Source organism: Eubalaena glacialis, chromosome X (assembly GCF_028564815.1).
Source record: "Eubalaena glacialis isolate mEubGla1 chromosome X, mEubGla1.1.hap2.+ XY, whole genome shotgun sequence".
NCBI classification, from domain to species: Eukaryota; Metazoa; Chordata; class Mammalia; order Artiodactyla; family Balaenidae; genus Eubalaena; species Eubalaena glacialis.
The window spans coordinates 71649555-71665372 of NC_083736.1; positions in this window are offsets into that span (position 1 = coordinate 71649555).

A 15818-nucleotide genomic window follows, 5' to 3' on the forward strand; every position below is an offset into this window, starting at 1 on the left:
CAACCCTGTCTTGTTCCTAATGTTAGAAGAAATGGTTTCAGTTTTTCACCATTGAGGACGATGTTGGCTGTGGGTTTGTCATATATGGCCTTTATTATGTTGAGGAAAGTTCCCTCTATGCCCACTTTCTGGAGGGTTTTTATCATAAATGGGTGTTGAATTTTGTCAAAAGCTTTCTCTGCATCTATTGATCTGATCATATGGCTTTTCTCCTTCAATTTGTTAATATGGTGTATCACATTGATTGAGTTGCATATATTGAAGAATCCTTGCATTCCTAGGATAAACCCCACTTGCTCATGGTGTATGATCCCTTTAATGTGCTGTTGGATTCTGTTTGCTAGTGTTTTGTTGAGGATTTTTGCATCTATGTTCATCAGTGATATTGACCTGTAGTTTTCTTTCTTTGTGACATCTTTGTCTGGTTTTGGTATCAGAGCGATGGTTGCCTCGTAGAATGAGTATGGGAGTGTTCCTCCCTCTGCTATATTTTGGAAGAGTTTGAGAAGGATAGGTGTTAGCTCTTCTCTAAATGTTTGATAGAATTGTCCTGTGAAGCCATCTAGTCCATCATCAAAAAAATCTACAAACAATAAATGCTGGAGAGGGTGTGGAGAAAAGGGAACACTCTTGCACTGTTGGTGGGAATGTAAATTGATACAGCCACTATGGAAAACAGTATGGAGGTTCCTTGCGAAACTAAAAATAGAACTACCATACGACACAGCAATCCCACTACTGGGCATATACCCTGAGAAAACCATAATTCAAAAAATTCATGTACCAAAATGTTCATTGCAGCTCTATTTTCGATAGCCAGGACATGGAAGCAACCTAAGTGTCCATCAACGGATGAATGGATAAAGAAGATGTAGCACATATATACAATGGAATATTACTCAGCCATAAAATGAAACGATATTGAGTTATTTGTAGTCAGATGGATGGATCTAGAGTCTGTCATACATAGTGAAGTAAGTCAGAAAGAGAAAAGCAAATACTGTATGCTAACACATATATATGGAATCTAAAAAAATGGTCATGAAGAACCTATGGGCAAGACGGGAATAAAGACACAGACCTACTAGAGAATGGGCTTGAAGATACAGCGAGGGGGAAGGGTAAGCTGAGACAAAGTGAGAGAGTGGCATGGACATATATACACTACCAAGTGTAAAATAGATAGCTAGTGGGAAGCAGCCGCATAGCACAGAGAGATCAGCTCGGTGCTTTGTGACCACCTAGAGTAGTTGGATAGGGAGGTTGGGAGGGAGGGAGACGCAAGAGAGAAGAGATATGGGGGCATATGTATTTGTATAGCTGATTCACTTTGTTATAAAGCAGAAACTAACACACCATTGTAAGGCAATTATACTCCAATAAAGATGTTTAAAAACAAAAAAAACAAAAAAACTGAAGGAACTTTTTGTCCAACCCAATACAAAAGAAGAAACAGAAGCTGCCATAGTCTGAATATTTGTGTCTCCCCTACAATTCATATGTTGAAACCTCATTCCCAGTGTGATGGTATTTGGATATGGAGCCTTTGGGATGGAATTAGTTCATGAGGATGGAGCTCTCATGAATGAGCTAAGAGCCTTTATAAAAGAAACCCCACTGAGCTCCCTTGCCCCTTCCATCATGTGAGGACACAGTGAAAAGACAACTGTCTATTAACCAGTAAGTGGGCTCTCACCAGACATAAGATATGCTGGCACCTTGGTCTTGAACTTCTCAGCTTCTAGAATTGTGAGAAATAAATGTTTGTTTTTTAAATACCACATATTCTATGGCGTTTTTGTTACAACTGCCCAAGCTGACTAAGACAGAAATTGGTGCTGAGAAGGAGGCTGCTGCTTTAACAAATATCTAAAAATATGGAAGTAACTTTGGAACTGGGCAATTCTGGTGAGAGCTCAGAAAGTAAAGAGGAGAACTGTAGAAAATGGCTCAGTCTTCTTAGAGAATACCTAAGTAATCCTGAAGAGAATGTTGGCAGAAATATGAATGGTAATGGCCATTCTAATGTGGTCTCAGACAGTAATGAAGAATATGTTATAGGACACTAGAGGAATGGCAATCCTGTCATAAAGTGGCCAAGAACGTGGTTAAACTGTGTTCATGTTATAGTGTTTTGTGGAAGGTAGAACATTTGAGTAATGAAATTGGATATTTAGCTGAATCTATTTCTAAGTAAAGTGCTGAAGATATAGCTTGGCTGTTCCTGACTGTTTGAAAGCAAGGAGAGAGAAATGACTTCAAGATGGAATTGCTAAGCAAAAAGGAAGCAGAACTCAAAGATGTGGAAAGTTCTAAGGCTATCCATATTGTAAAAAATGAGAAAGCCTGTTCAGTAGTGAACACAAAGTGTGTGGCCAAACAACTGTTTGATAAGGAGATTAGTATGGATCAAATTTCTCATTGTTTAAGACAATGGAAGAATGACCCTGAAGTTGGTTCAGAGATCATCAGGGTTGCCAGCCCATCACAGACCCAGAGTACAAGGGCCTGGAGGGCAGAGTGGCTTCAAAGGAGAGGTCACTGGCACATGTGAGACTTAGGCACACACTGCCTAGTGCTATCTCATATTGCAGGCTCCTCTCTCCATACTCTAGCATCGCATTCCTCATCTATCCCAGATGCAGCTCGAGTGAACCCTGGTGCAGTGTAGGCCTTTGTGGCCACTGCTCTGGAGGGTGCAGTCAACAAAGTGTACCCAGAGTTCATAGGCCTTGGGACATGGCTGCCTTCACCTAGATTTCAAAGGACCAGACTACAAAGCAGAGCCCATGGGCTCAGGACCCCAACCTGGGAGAGACATAGGATCCAGGGAGAGAACCCCTGCAGAGGTGGGGTGCAAGAAGAAAGTCTCTGCAGGAACTTTCCTCTGAGCCTTGGGGGTGATGTTGCCAGCCCAATAGTCCTGGAAGGTAGAGCATTGAGCCAAAGAGGATTATTATTTAAGATCTAATGTTTGTCCCATTGGGTTTGGACTTGTCTGGGATCTGTCACTCCTTAGTCTTTTTTATTTATCCCTTTGGAATGGTAATGTCTTTCTTATGCTTGCCCCACTATTGTATTTTGAAAGCACATACTTACATAGTTTCACAGGTTCACAGCTGGAGTGAAATTTTGCTCAGATGAATTGTACCTTGAGTCTTACCCATATCTGATTTAGATGATATTTAAATGTAACTTTGGACTTTAGACTTTTGAGTTGGTGCTAGAACAAGTTCAGACTTTTGCAGCTGTTGGAATGAAATTAATTAATTTTGCATGAAAAAAGAACATCAGTTTTGGGACACCTGGGATCAAATACCATAGACTGAATATTTGGGTTCTCCCTCCAAAATTCATATTTTGAAATGCCATCCCTAAAGTGATGTTATTTGGAGATGGGACCTGTAGGAGATGATTAGGTCATGAGGGCAGAGCTCTCATGAATGGAATTAGTGCCCTTATAAAAGAGACCCTGTTAAACGCCTTCATTCCTTCCACTATGCGAGGACACAAGATAAGACAGTTATGAGCCATGAAGCTGACTCTCACCAGACACTGAATCTGCCTGTGCCTTGATCTTAGTCTTCCCAATGTCCAAAACTGTGACAAATAAATGTTTGTTGTTTAAGCCACATAGTCTATGATATTTAGAGAGGTAAAGTGCTTTTTCATGGTTAAAATAACAGTGATAGAATTGAGAATGAAACCCAGTGTCTTAACTCCATGTTAATTTTCCAGATGTCTAATCTGAAGCAATAGAGTAAGAAGCAGAGATTTTTTACCACAGACATGTGAATTTAATATTTGATTCTGCACACATGCTCTTCAGTTAGTGCTTTATATAAATATTATAGGTTAATATTAGTTGATTATAAAAGCTTTGGAGGCAAACATGATAACAATTTAGAGGAGGTTATTCAACCTATATTAGCCTCTAAGTAGTTCTTTTTCATGAAAAATAATTTTCAAAAAAGTTTGGATTTTTCAGAAGGCCTTCACTATAATTTGATTGAGAATACAAATTGGTAGCACATTCCCAAACAGAAAATAAATAGGTTGTGATCCATTACAATAAATCTTAATGCCTATATGTTCTTCAAGAGGACCTCATTAAAATTTAAGTACCCCTGGTAGTGTTAACACTCAGTCATTAACAATTATTAACATTTTATTTGAAATTATGTTATATTATTTTTCCAATACAGTAGATGAGATCAAAGTCTATAGGTATGGAAGGTAAGCACAGCATCTGAGCCACTGTGGAAACTAGGGGAAAACAGAGTGGTGCTGAAATTTCTCATTTTCCTTTTAGGTCCTTATGGAGAACATTTATCTTTGATTTTAAGACAAAAAGTTAGATCAAGAAAAGATTCCAGACCAAGAAAATGTTCATGGACAGTTGATAAGCTTTGATTAGCCACTGCAAGTGAAAGCACGCACCTCACCTTTCCCTTTTTCTAAAGAAATTATATAGGTGTATCTGCCTCCACTTATTTCAAAAATAATAACTGAGTGCCTACCATGTGTTTTTTGCTTTTTGGTGCTGAGCATAAAATAATTAATATAGCAGACAGATCTCGTGGACCTTGCATTACAGCTCAGAAAAGATAGAAAATTAAATGGATAAATCTATGCAAATAAGTTAGATGATGTGATAAGGAGTAACTGTGTGGCTATTTCAAATGGGGTGCTCAGGGAAAGATTCTCTGAGGAAGTGACATTTTAGCTAAGATCAGAATGACAAAAAGTAGTTAACCATAAAAATAACAGAAAATAACATTTCAGTCAAAGGGAGTGCTAGTCCAAAGACCCAGAGTTGGAAATAATTTTGGCATATTCAAGTAAAAGTCAGTGTGTCTGGAGATTAGTGACAGTAAGCCTCTCCAAAAGGAATAAGAAGGGAAAAGCTGTTGAGTGAGCCTATACATAACCCCTCATAACTGCTGCCATGTCCATTCATTCTACTAAGCAAGGACTGAGATGACTTGAGAGAAAATTGGCAAAACTTCACAGAATGGGTTATTCTATCCATCTATTATTGTGACACTTGCATAACAGAGGTTGGAAGAAAAACATTACAAATTTCATAACCTCGAAACTCATTGAAGAGGCCTGTGGAAACAGCCCCTTGAAATTGAAGAGAAGGTGATTCACCCTGCAATGCCTGCACCAAGGAAGAAAATAATATTTTAATTTGGATGCAACATATATGACTTTCAATGTAATCCTAATTAAAATACTTGCAGGATTTTTCATGTACCTTGAACACTGATTCTAAAATTTATAAGAAAGAGTCATTATTCAAAGATAGTCTAGATAATTTTGGCAAGCAGGAATAGAGGGAAGACTTGCCCAACCAGACAGCAATATATTGTGTGAAGATATGTGAACATATAGTAAGTAAAGCAGGGTACTAGATTACACAGCTTGTTGTACAAATGAACAAGTACATTAATGGAACAGAACAGATAATCCAGAAATAAACTTATGTATATGAATATTTAGTATCTGCTAAAGATGACATTTCACATAATTGGGAAAAGAATGGACTATTTATTTAATGAAATTAGGATAATTGGGTGTGCATTCAGAGAACAGTAAAATGGATTACTATCTCTCACCAGAACTAATATATTTTTGGCATGAACTGGTTGTTAGCATTCAGTGTCCATTCTGATGGGTCCATACTGTCAACTACAAATTGGCACTTACCAACTACCTCTAAAAGGATTAAATCATGTACTGCTGCAGGTGCTGATTTTCAACACCCCCTGAAAGGAGTCCAAGATGGAGAGCAGAAATGAGGTACTCTGTGCTCTGGGAAAAACTGGCAGAAAAGGTCTTCAGATAGTTATTTTCAGGAGCCTATCTTATGAGCCCAATTCTTGTATCTCCTCATATCTAGAAAAGCACTAAAATCCTTCATGGTGACGACTGCGCCTCATGACTAGCAGAAACCTTCTGCAAAAAAAAAAAAAAAATATGTGCTTGATTGTATGTACTCCCCCTTCACCAAAATCACATATATACTGACCTTCCCCCCTGCCTCTTTGGAGCAGTTTCTCAGAGCTATCTGAAATGCTGTCTCCCGGGCTATAGTCCTCATTTTGCCTCAAATAAAACTTGACTCACAACTCTCATATTGTGCAGTTTTTAAGTCGACAATACCTATGCCATAATAATAGTTCAATATTATTAATTATCAAAATTTTAAAACAAAAATTTAAATCAAAAAATCAGACACCATTCAAGTTTGCCCATGTGTTGTTTTCAGTTTGTTTCTTTAGATTCTTTCAAACTGGAAGAATTGCTCAGTGTTTCCTTGACTTTTATGATCTTGATGTTTTTAAAGAGTAAAGGCCAGTTATTTTGTAGAATGTTCCTCAATTTGACTACGTCTGACATGTAAACATGATTAGATTCTGTTTATGCATTTTTGGTAGGACTATCACAAAAAGCATGTTGCATTCATCTCATCTCATCCTATTGGGAGTACATGATTTCAATTTGTCCCACGACTGATAATGTTCACTTGATCACTTAAGGTGGTGTGTGCCAGCCTTCTCAACCACAAAGTTATTTTGTTGGGAAATATTTTTAGACTATGTAAATACCTTATTCCTCATCAAAACTTCAATTTATTCATTCATTTATTTATATCAGTATGTATACATGCTTCATATTTTATTTGATACATTATAATCCATTACTACTAATATTCATTTTATGCTCAAATTATTTCAGATATGGCTAGTGGGTGCTTAAGGTTGGTTTCATTGTTCCTTTGTTAAGTCCCCATCCTTCTTTGAGCACTTTCCTGCTTTATAGCACTACAAGATGCTCCAGGCTAGGCTGATCTTGTATTTCCCTGCCCCAACCTTGGAATCAACCACTTCTCCAAGGAACTTAGGTACCTTTTATTGGAGAATGCTATTTAGAAACTGAAATTTGAGCATGACGTGTGCTTATTGCTATTGGAGATCACAACATTTAGGCCCTCTCAGGGGACAGATCTAGGTAATATATGTAAGTATATGTCTACACATTCATATCTAACATCTGTCTGTCTATCTATCATCTATCATCATTCATCTTGAAAAATATGAGCTTACATTGATACCTCCAAATCCAATTCAACAACACAGAGTTATTGTAGTTTTATCTCTTTCCACATTTGTAACTCCTTTCTCTAACAGCAAGAAACCTATTTTCATTATGCTTAAAACATTTATTAATTTGATCAGTCTCTTTGTATGTAACCAATCTGCCTTTGCTGTCAGTGCCTTCTCTTTGCTTCTCTATGCTCCACCTAAAACCTTTAGGATTAAATAGTTCAGAAAGAGAAAGGAAAGAGAAGAGGGAGATGAAGAAGAAATTGTTAAATATTTTTAATATAACTTCTGCATAACACTATCCACGAAATAATTTAAATCATCATTAATAAATATTAAGAATATAGTATATAACAATGTAATATAAATTATAAAATTTTTAAAGTATTTTTTGGGCTTCCCTGGTGGCGCAGTGGTTGAGAGTCTGCCTGCCAATGCAGGGGACACAGGTTCAAGCCCTGGTCTGGGAAGATCCCACATGCCGCGGAGCAACTGGGCCCGTGAGCCACAATTACTGAGCCTGCGCGTCTGGAGCCTGTGCTCTGCAACAAGAGAGGCCGCGATAGTGAGAGACCCGCGCACCGCGATGAAGAGTGGCCTCCGCTTGCCACAACTAGAGAAAGCCCGTGCACAGAAACGAAGACCCAAACACAGTCATAAATAAATAAATAAATTAATTAATTAAACAAAAAAAGTATTTTTTTAAATATCAGAAATATGTTTTTGGCTTTGAAATAGGGAAGGCCACATAAACTAGATACAAAAAGAAAACAAATAAAAGAAAAAGACAAAAATTAAAAGATCGATAAATTTGAGAATTTCAACATTAAAGCCATATATGTGATTAAAAAAATCCATCCATAATAGAAGGCTGGGTGGGAAAAGAACAAAGGGGTATATAGTGAATATTTATTACATTTTTGGCTGTCATCTTTAAGAGTAAATTTAAATGATTTCCTTTATTTATAAAGGGTAAAGTTACCATTTTCCCCTTTCCACTTTTCTTAGGGAATCTCACTGAAAACATGATAAGCCCTATGTGAGTTTCAAACTTTTGATTTTGAAATGCATGTTCACAGGCTTTCTAACCTTTGGAACTGTAAACATATACTTCTGAAATTAAGGCAAAATTTTCTTACAAGGTACAAGGGAAACAAGTCACAAGATGCATCTATTTGTTCTCAAGAAAGTAAGAGAGGTTTTAATTATTCTTCTTTTCACTTTATTGTATAAATTTGTATTAAATGTTATCTATATTTTGCAGTCACTTTCATGCTCCCTTCCATTCATGTAAATCTGTTATTGCTTATTCAATAATAAATTCCATCCCCCCCCCATATTGGTACAGGAGGTTATTTTTGTTGGTAGGATTTTTTTACTTTCTCCAACATCTCCTCCCAACCTTACCTTCTTGATAGGATTCTCATTTCTAGTTGGAGACATTCAATAATATGTATAGTCTTTATGAGCTGCCTGACACTACAGTAGTTCTGACTGAAACTGTAGAAGCTGAAAGGCAAAAGTCTCCCTCTTTGTGACCCAGCACAGCACAAAATAAAGTGGGCATGTTACATTTGTTTAGCCATTTGTACATACTTTCTAAGGAATTTGAATCTGTTGTGAGTGATGCAAGGGTATGGAGATATCTGGAGTTCATAATTGTTGCAGCAGCAATAATAGAATCTAAGGAACAGTCTGTCCTACTCCTGGAATTTTGCTCTGGTTACTGCTGGCAGGCCCTCTAGTGCTCCTCTGGTTTTGGTCTACTTTCAAGGTCTGCTCTTCCAGTAGATTATCATCTATGATATCCTTCCAGTAAGTTACCATTTTGCTTAATTATATTTTAGCTTAATTCTCATGTTTGATATGAAAAACAGATTGATACAGGTTATTATACAGAATGTGCAAAGAATATCTACAGAACAGCAGCAAAAACAATTAAATCTCCCTCAGCTAAATTAGCAAAGGTAATGAAAAGGTCTTTTAAAGGATAGAAAATATGAATAGTATTAAATAAACAAAAGAGATGTTCAAACTCACTAGTTATTAGAAAAATACATACTTAAATTATGTAATTTTCACCATATGATTGGTAATTGTTGAAGTGCTAATATTGGTGAGCGTGTAGGTTTATAAGAACTCCATACACTGCTTGATGCCAGTGAAAAAATTGGTAAAACCACTTGGGAGGGCAATTAGGCATTGTTTATTAAAAAAAAAATTGTGGATGCCAAAAACATTCTCTTTCTATGTTTCAATATTTACCCCAGAGAAACCTATAAGGAGGCATATATATAGTTATGTTTGTAATGATGAAATTCTGAGAACAAGTTAAAAGTCCATAGTGGAGCATGGCTAAACTATGTTACACATAATATGTGATCTGTGCACCATTTAAAATAATGATGGTGATCTATACTTACTTGCATGGATATAACTGCATATAATATTTTTAGATGATAAAAGCAAGCTCCAGAACTATACATATGATGTCATAGTTTTATGTAAACAGATATATATACATGTTATTTGCCCCCAGAATAAGAAATTATTAGTACCTCTATCATTTGCATTTACAGATTTTACTTCTCTTTTTAAGAATATTTGTGAACCACAGCAAGATCTTTTATGACTCACCTCCTAGAGTAATGGAAATAAAAACAAAAATAAACAAATGGGACCTAATTAAACTTAAAAGCTTTTGCACAGCAAAGGAAACCATAAACAAGACAAAAAGACAACCTTATGAATGGGAGAAAATATTTGCAAATGAAACAACGGACAAAGGATTAATCTCCAAAATATACAAAACAGCCCATGGAGCTCAATAACAAAAAACCAAACAATTCAATTAAAAAATGGCTGGAAGACCTAAATAGACATTTCACCAAAGAAAACGTACAGATGGCCAAGAGGCACATGGAAAGATGCTCAACATCATGAATTATTAGAGAAATGCAAATCAAAACTACAATGAAGTATCACCTCACACTGGTCAGAATGGCCATCATCAAAAAATCTACAAACAATAAATTCTGGAAAGGGTGTGGTGAAAAAGGAACCCTCCTGCATTGTTGGTGGGAATGTAAAGTGATACAAACACTATGGAGAACAGTATAGAGGTTCCTTCAAAACTAAAAATAGAACTACCATATGACCCAGCGATCCCACTACTGGGCATATACCCTGAGAAAACCATAATTCAAAAAGGGACATGTACTGCAATGTTCATTGCAGCACTATTTACAATAGCCAGGACATGGAACCAACCTAAATGTCCATCAACAGATGAATGGATAAAGAAGATGTGGCACATATATACAATGGAATATTACTCAGCCATAAAAATAAATGAAATTGAGTTATTTGCAGTGAGGTGGATAGACCTAGAGTCTGTCAAACAGAGTGAAGTAATTCAGAAAGAGAAAAACAAATATCATAGGCTAACACATATTTATGGAACCTAAAAAAAAAAAGGTACTAATGAACTTAGTGTTAGGGCAGGAAGAAAGATGTAGACATAGAGAATGGAATTGAGGACACGGGGATGGGGAGGGGGAAGCTGGGGCGAAGTGAGAGTAGCAGTAGCACTGACATATATACACTACTGAATGTAAAGTAGGTAGCTAGTGGGAAGCAGCAGCGTAGCACAGGGAGATCAGCTTGGTGCTTTGAGATGACCTAGAGAGGTAGGCTTTGGAGGGTGGGAGGGAGGCTCAAGAGGGAGGGGATATGGGGATATACGTATGCATATAGCTGATTTACTTTGTTGTACAACAGAAACTAACACAGTATTGTGAAGCAATTATACTCCAGTAAAGATCATTAAAAAAAAAAGAATGTTTGTTTATATATTTTGAAATGCATAAAATTATTTGAAGGATGTATTGGTCAGGGTTCTCCAGAGAAATAGAAACAATAGGTAGATAGATAGATAGATAGATAGATAGATAGATAGAGAGATAGATAGATAGAGAGATAGAGAGATAGAGAGATAGAGAGATAGAGAGAGATAGAGAGAGAAAGAGAGAGAAAGAGAGAGAAAGGGAGAGTGATTTTTAGGAATTGGTTCACACAATTGTGGATAAGGCTAGCAAGTTCAAAATTTGTAGGGTAGGCAGACAATCTGGAAACTCAGGCAGGATTTTTATTTTACAGTATTGAGGCAGAATTCCTTCTTCTCTGGGAAGCTTTAATTTTTGCTCTTAAGGCCTTCAACTGATCAGATAAAGCCCACCCACATTATTGAAGGTGATCTCCTTTATTTAAAATCAACTGATTATAAATGTTAATCAGACCTACAAAATATGTTCACAGCAATATCTAGACTGGTATTTGAACAAACAACTGGGCACCATAGACTAGCCAAATTGACACATGAAATTAACCATCACAAAATACTATGCATGAAACTGATTACAGTTTTTACCTCTCAGAAGGAGAAACACATGTGGTTGATCAAAAGTGATTTTCTTTCTAGAAGAAAATTTTTCTTTTATTATATATGATACAAAAATTCTATAAAAAATTACTTAAAAATAGTACCAGCATTCCCCAATGGTAAGCATAGCAGTGGAATTAAAACAAGGATTGCTTGCACTATTTACAATAGCCAAGACATGGAAACAACATAAATGCCCATTGACAGATGAATGGATAAAAAGATGTGGTATATATATACAATCGAATATTACTTAGCCATCAAAAAGAATGAAATAATGCCATTTGCAGCAACATGGATGGACCTAGAGATTATCATACTAAGCAAAGTAAGTCAGAAAGAGAAAGACAAATACCATATGATATCAATTATATGTGGAATCTAAAATATGATACAAATCAACATATCTACAAAACAAAAAGAGTCTCACAGATATAAAGAACAGATTTGTGGTTGCCAAGGGGGAGCAGGGGTAGGGGAGGAAGGGATGGGAGTTTGGGATTATTAGATGCAAACTATTATATATAGGATGGATAAACAACAAGGTACTACTGTATAGCACAGGGAACAATATTTAATATCCTGTTACCAACCATAATGGAAAAGAACATGAAAAAGTTACATATATATAACTGAGTCACTTTGCTGTACAGAAGAAATTAATACAACATTGTACATCAACTATACTTCAATACAATTTAAAACAAAACAAAACAAGTGTTGCTCAAATGGTTGCATGGAAGACTTAGCCCAAAAGTGCCAAATATTCGACATATGTTATAGACAGAGAAAGTTGCTAACACTACTACTATTACCTAGGTTGGTGTTAGAAAGCAGTACCTCTTACAGTTTATCCAGTTGACAGGTGATATGAATTAGTCACTTGTTATCACCAGGCAAAAAATATTTAATGAGGCATGTGATATATTTTATGTTTTTGAAATCCATTTATATTATGGTTCTACTAAGAATCTGGCAAGAGAAATCTTGTGGTTCTATTTCCCAAGGCACTATGAATAAAATCCCTAAACACAAATGATAAAGGGCTACTAATTCTTGACTTTCTTTTGTCAAAGACCCTATCTTTTAAAATCTAATGTTACCTTTGTTTTTCTTACAACTACTTTCTTTTTAAATTAATTCATTTAATCTTCCTTTCTGCCTTCCCAACTCATCTGCTTTTATTTTTCTGCCAAACTCACTCTCACCACTATCTCCTCCTCCTTTTTTTTCTCCTAATATTACACAGTAGTCCAAGCATAAACTGACAAATTAATGAATCCAATTTAGAGGACCAAACCTCAGGGAAAAAAACCACATCTTTTAAAATATACATAATTTTGTATTTTGAAAAACATTCCTTTCTTACATCCAACCCTGTTATAATAACCCCTCCCATTCCATTATATTTTTACAAAAACGCCATCAATAAAAGAATTGCTAATAAATAAATAAAAAAATCTGACCTGATTTTAAAATAGAGAAAACAGTTCAATTTGTGGCTCTTTTAGTTCATTGTTACATAGGCTATATCCTTACAGTAAAGTAGATAAAATGGAAAGTAAAGAAAAGGTGATATATCTTTTCATTTCTTTGTCAGAAAACAAATCTCTTTTAAAAGTCCATTTCTTTCAAACTTTCTAATGAACAGATTCAGACAATTTCTGATATCTCTTACAGCAGTTGAAATGCAGTAAATTTTTTTCTTGTCAGTTGAGAGATAATTTAACAATTTGAATTTGGTGTGCTTAATTTTTTTAAATTGTTGTATTAATGCAAAACATTCCTCCTTCCTACAATGTCCTCCTTTCTCCTCTCCTCTGATTGTTCTTGAAAGGCCAGCTTTCTTTGTGAAGCCTTTTCTGATCTTACTACTCTTCAGTGGCCCCTCCCTCCTCTAAGTTCTTATAGTGATTTGTTTGTACTATTCATTTAGGTCTTTAGCATATACTGCCTTATATTGTCAGATAACTGGTGTATGTCTTTACTCCTCGCTTTGATTACAAGTTTCTAATAGCTAAGGATTATGTTTTTTACCACATTTCTTTTAGCACCTGGCTCCACATCACTTAGAAAAATAACTTGAGCATTGCAGTATTTGGCAAATCTCTGCTGTTCATATAAGCAAATATTTACAAACTTGGTTTTAGAAAAGTTGACACTGGACCTTGAGAGAAATTTAAGTGGTATCCATAAAGCTATGTCTCCAAGTACCAGCCTAGTACTTTTTCCACAACAATATGGTGCCTCCAAAACTTTTAGCAATGCCCTATATTTTAGTGTTTCCTAAATTAAAGTCTATAGATTAGTTTCATCAAAAACCTAGGAATATTTTATAAACAGGAAATCCTAGGTCTTACTCAGTAGAGTCTGTTCTAATTCTGGCTTAGAGTCCTCTATATGCCAGACACTATGATGGGTTCTGGAGATACAATGACAAATATGTCAGGACTCTGTCTTCAAAAACCCAAAGTCCAGTGGTGGTAACAGACTTATATACAAAATAAATTATAATACAGTCAAATATAATATAATAAAGATATATGGAAGAACTTATGAGACCTCAGAGAAACTTTCTCTTCTGATGGTTTCAGAAGGATGCATTATTCAAAGGAAGTAGGACTTATGAATTAGCAAGATATGTAATGAGAATGGTCTCTTATGCAAGGACATAGAGTTTTATACAACATCACATATTCAGGGTATCCCCAAGTAATTGAATATGTGTAGGATTCAGGATACATAATGGGAATGTTGGAAGATGCAGATAATAATGTAGTCAAAGGCAAGATGTTGAAGAGTCTTCCATGTTTTACCAAGAAGTGTACTTTATATTCTATATATGATGGGACATCATAAATAGGAAAGTAACATGATCATACAAGTACATTCTACAGCAGTGTAGAGAATATATCAGAATGTGATACTGGAGAACTGCGTATTAGTCAGGAGGTAATTCTAATAGTCTAGGGCCTTAATTTGAGCAGTAGGAAGCAGAGTGGATGAACATGAGATTAGTTCAAAAGATACTTAAAGAGTTGAAGTGAGAGAACCTGGTAAAAAGATAGGATATTGAGAAATCCTGAACTTCCTTTGAATCTTCATAGAAAGAGAAAATTATACTCAATATTATTTTAACATTAAGTACTTTCCATTGTATACTGTAGTATTTTAGATTTGGAAATAATATTTATTATAGATCTGAGAATAGTATAGGAAGCAGAAGACTACTAAGTTTGGATTTGTAAAACTTTGTTTAGAGTTCTGGTACTTCTTAAAAATTATGTAACAATAGATAAGTAAATAGTTTCAATCTTAAAATTCTTCATATATAAGATGGTGTTAATAGCTCTGTCTACTTCATTGGGTGGCTGTCAGCATTTAACAAGATAATGAATGTGAAAAATTTTAGTAAAATAGAAAATAATTGTATAATATTATTAGGAGCTTATTATTGCTAAGAATTTAATATTTAAAAATAACCAGGACCATTAATTCAGGAAAAAATATAGCATTTAATGTTGTTATGGAATCTCAGCATTGATACCTGTCTTTAAGAGATGATCTATGACACTATGTGGCTCTCCTCATTGCATTTCTACCTTGATTCCTTTCTCTGAGATTCCAGTTAACTATCAAATCTTTATCCAATTTAGAACCTTGAAGTTAGAATATATAAAAAGTTAACTACCATGCTGAATGGGATAATTCCCTATGGTTTCATATGACTATTTCCTATTCAATTTTGTCAGTGTTTCATAGATATACAAGACTAGGTGCAATGTTTGAAGGTCATTTTCTCTCTTCCTATGTTTGGATGTAAAACACTGTTTGGGTCAACGTTTCCTCATCAAACAATACTCATAAGTCTCTGCTTGGGCATAATTCTTGAGTTCAATCAAACCGAGTCAAAAGGCAAAAGCTGTATTTTCTCTTTAAACAATCCCCAGGGGATCTTTTCAAAGTTTTATATGAGCTAAGACTTCGATATTACCATTTATGCTTTCTGATGTCTTTCAATCATCATTGACTAGTATTTCGCCTTATTTTAAACATAAATATTCACTCACCATCTGAGACTTTGCTAGACAATAAAAAAGTTACTTTTAAAAATCACAACATGCTATAGAACTGCAAAGTAAAATGCATTCTTCTGAGATAATGTTACCCATCCTTCAGCCTTCAGGTGTGCCTAAAGCATGCAGCGAAGTGTTAAAGATCAGTTAGTGACTCTATCCCTAGTCTAACGCTTAGGTTGCATCGAT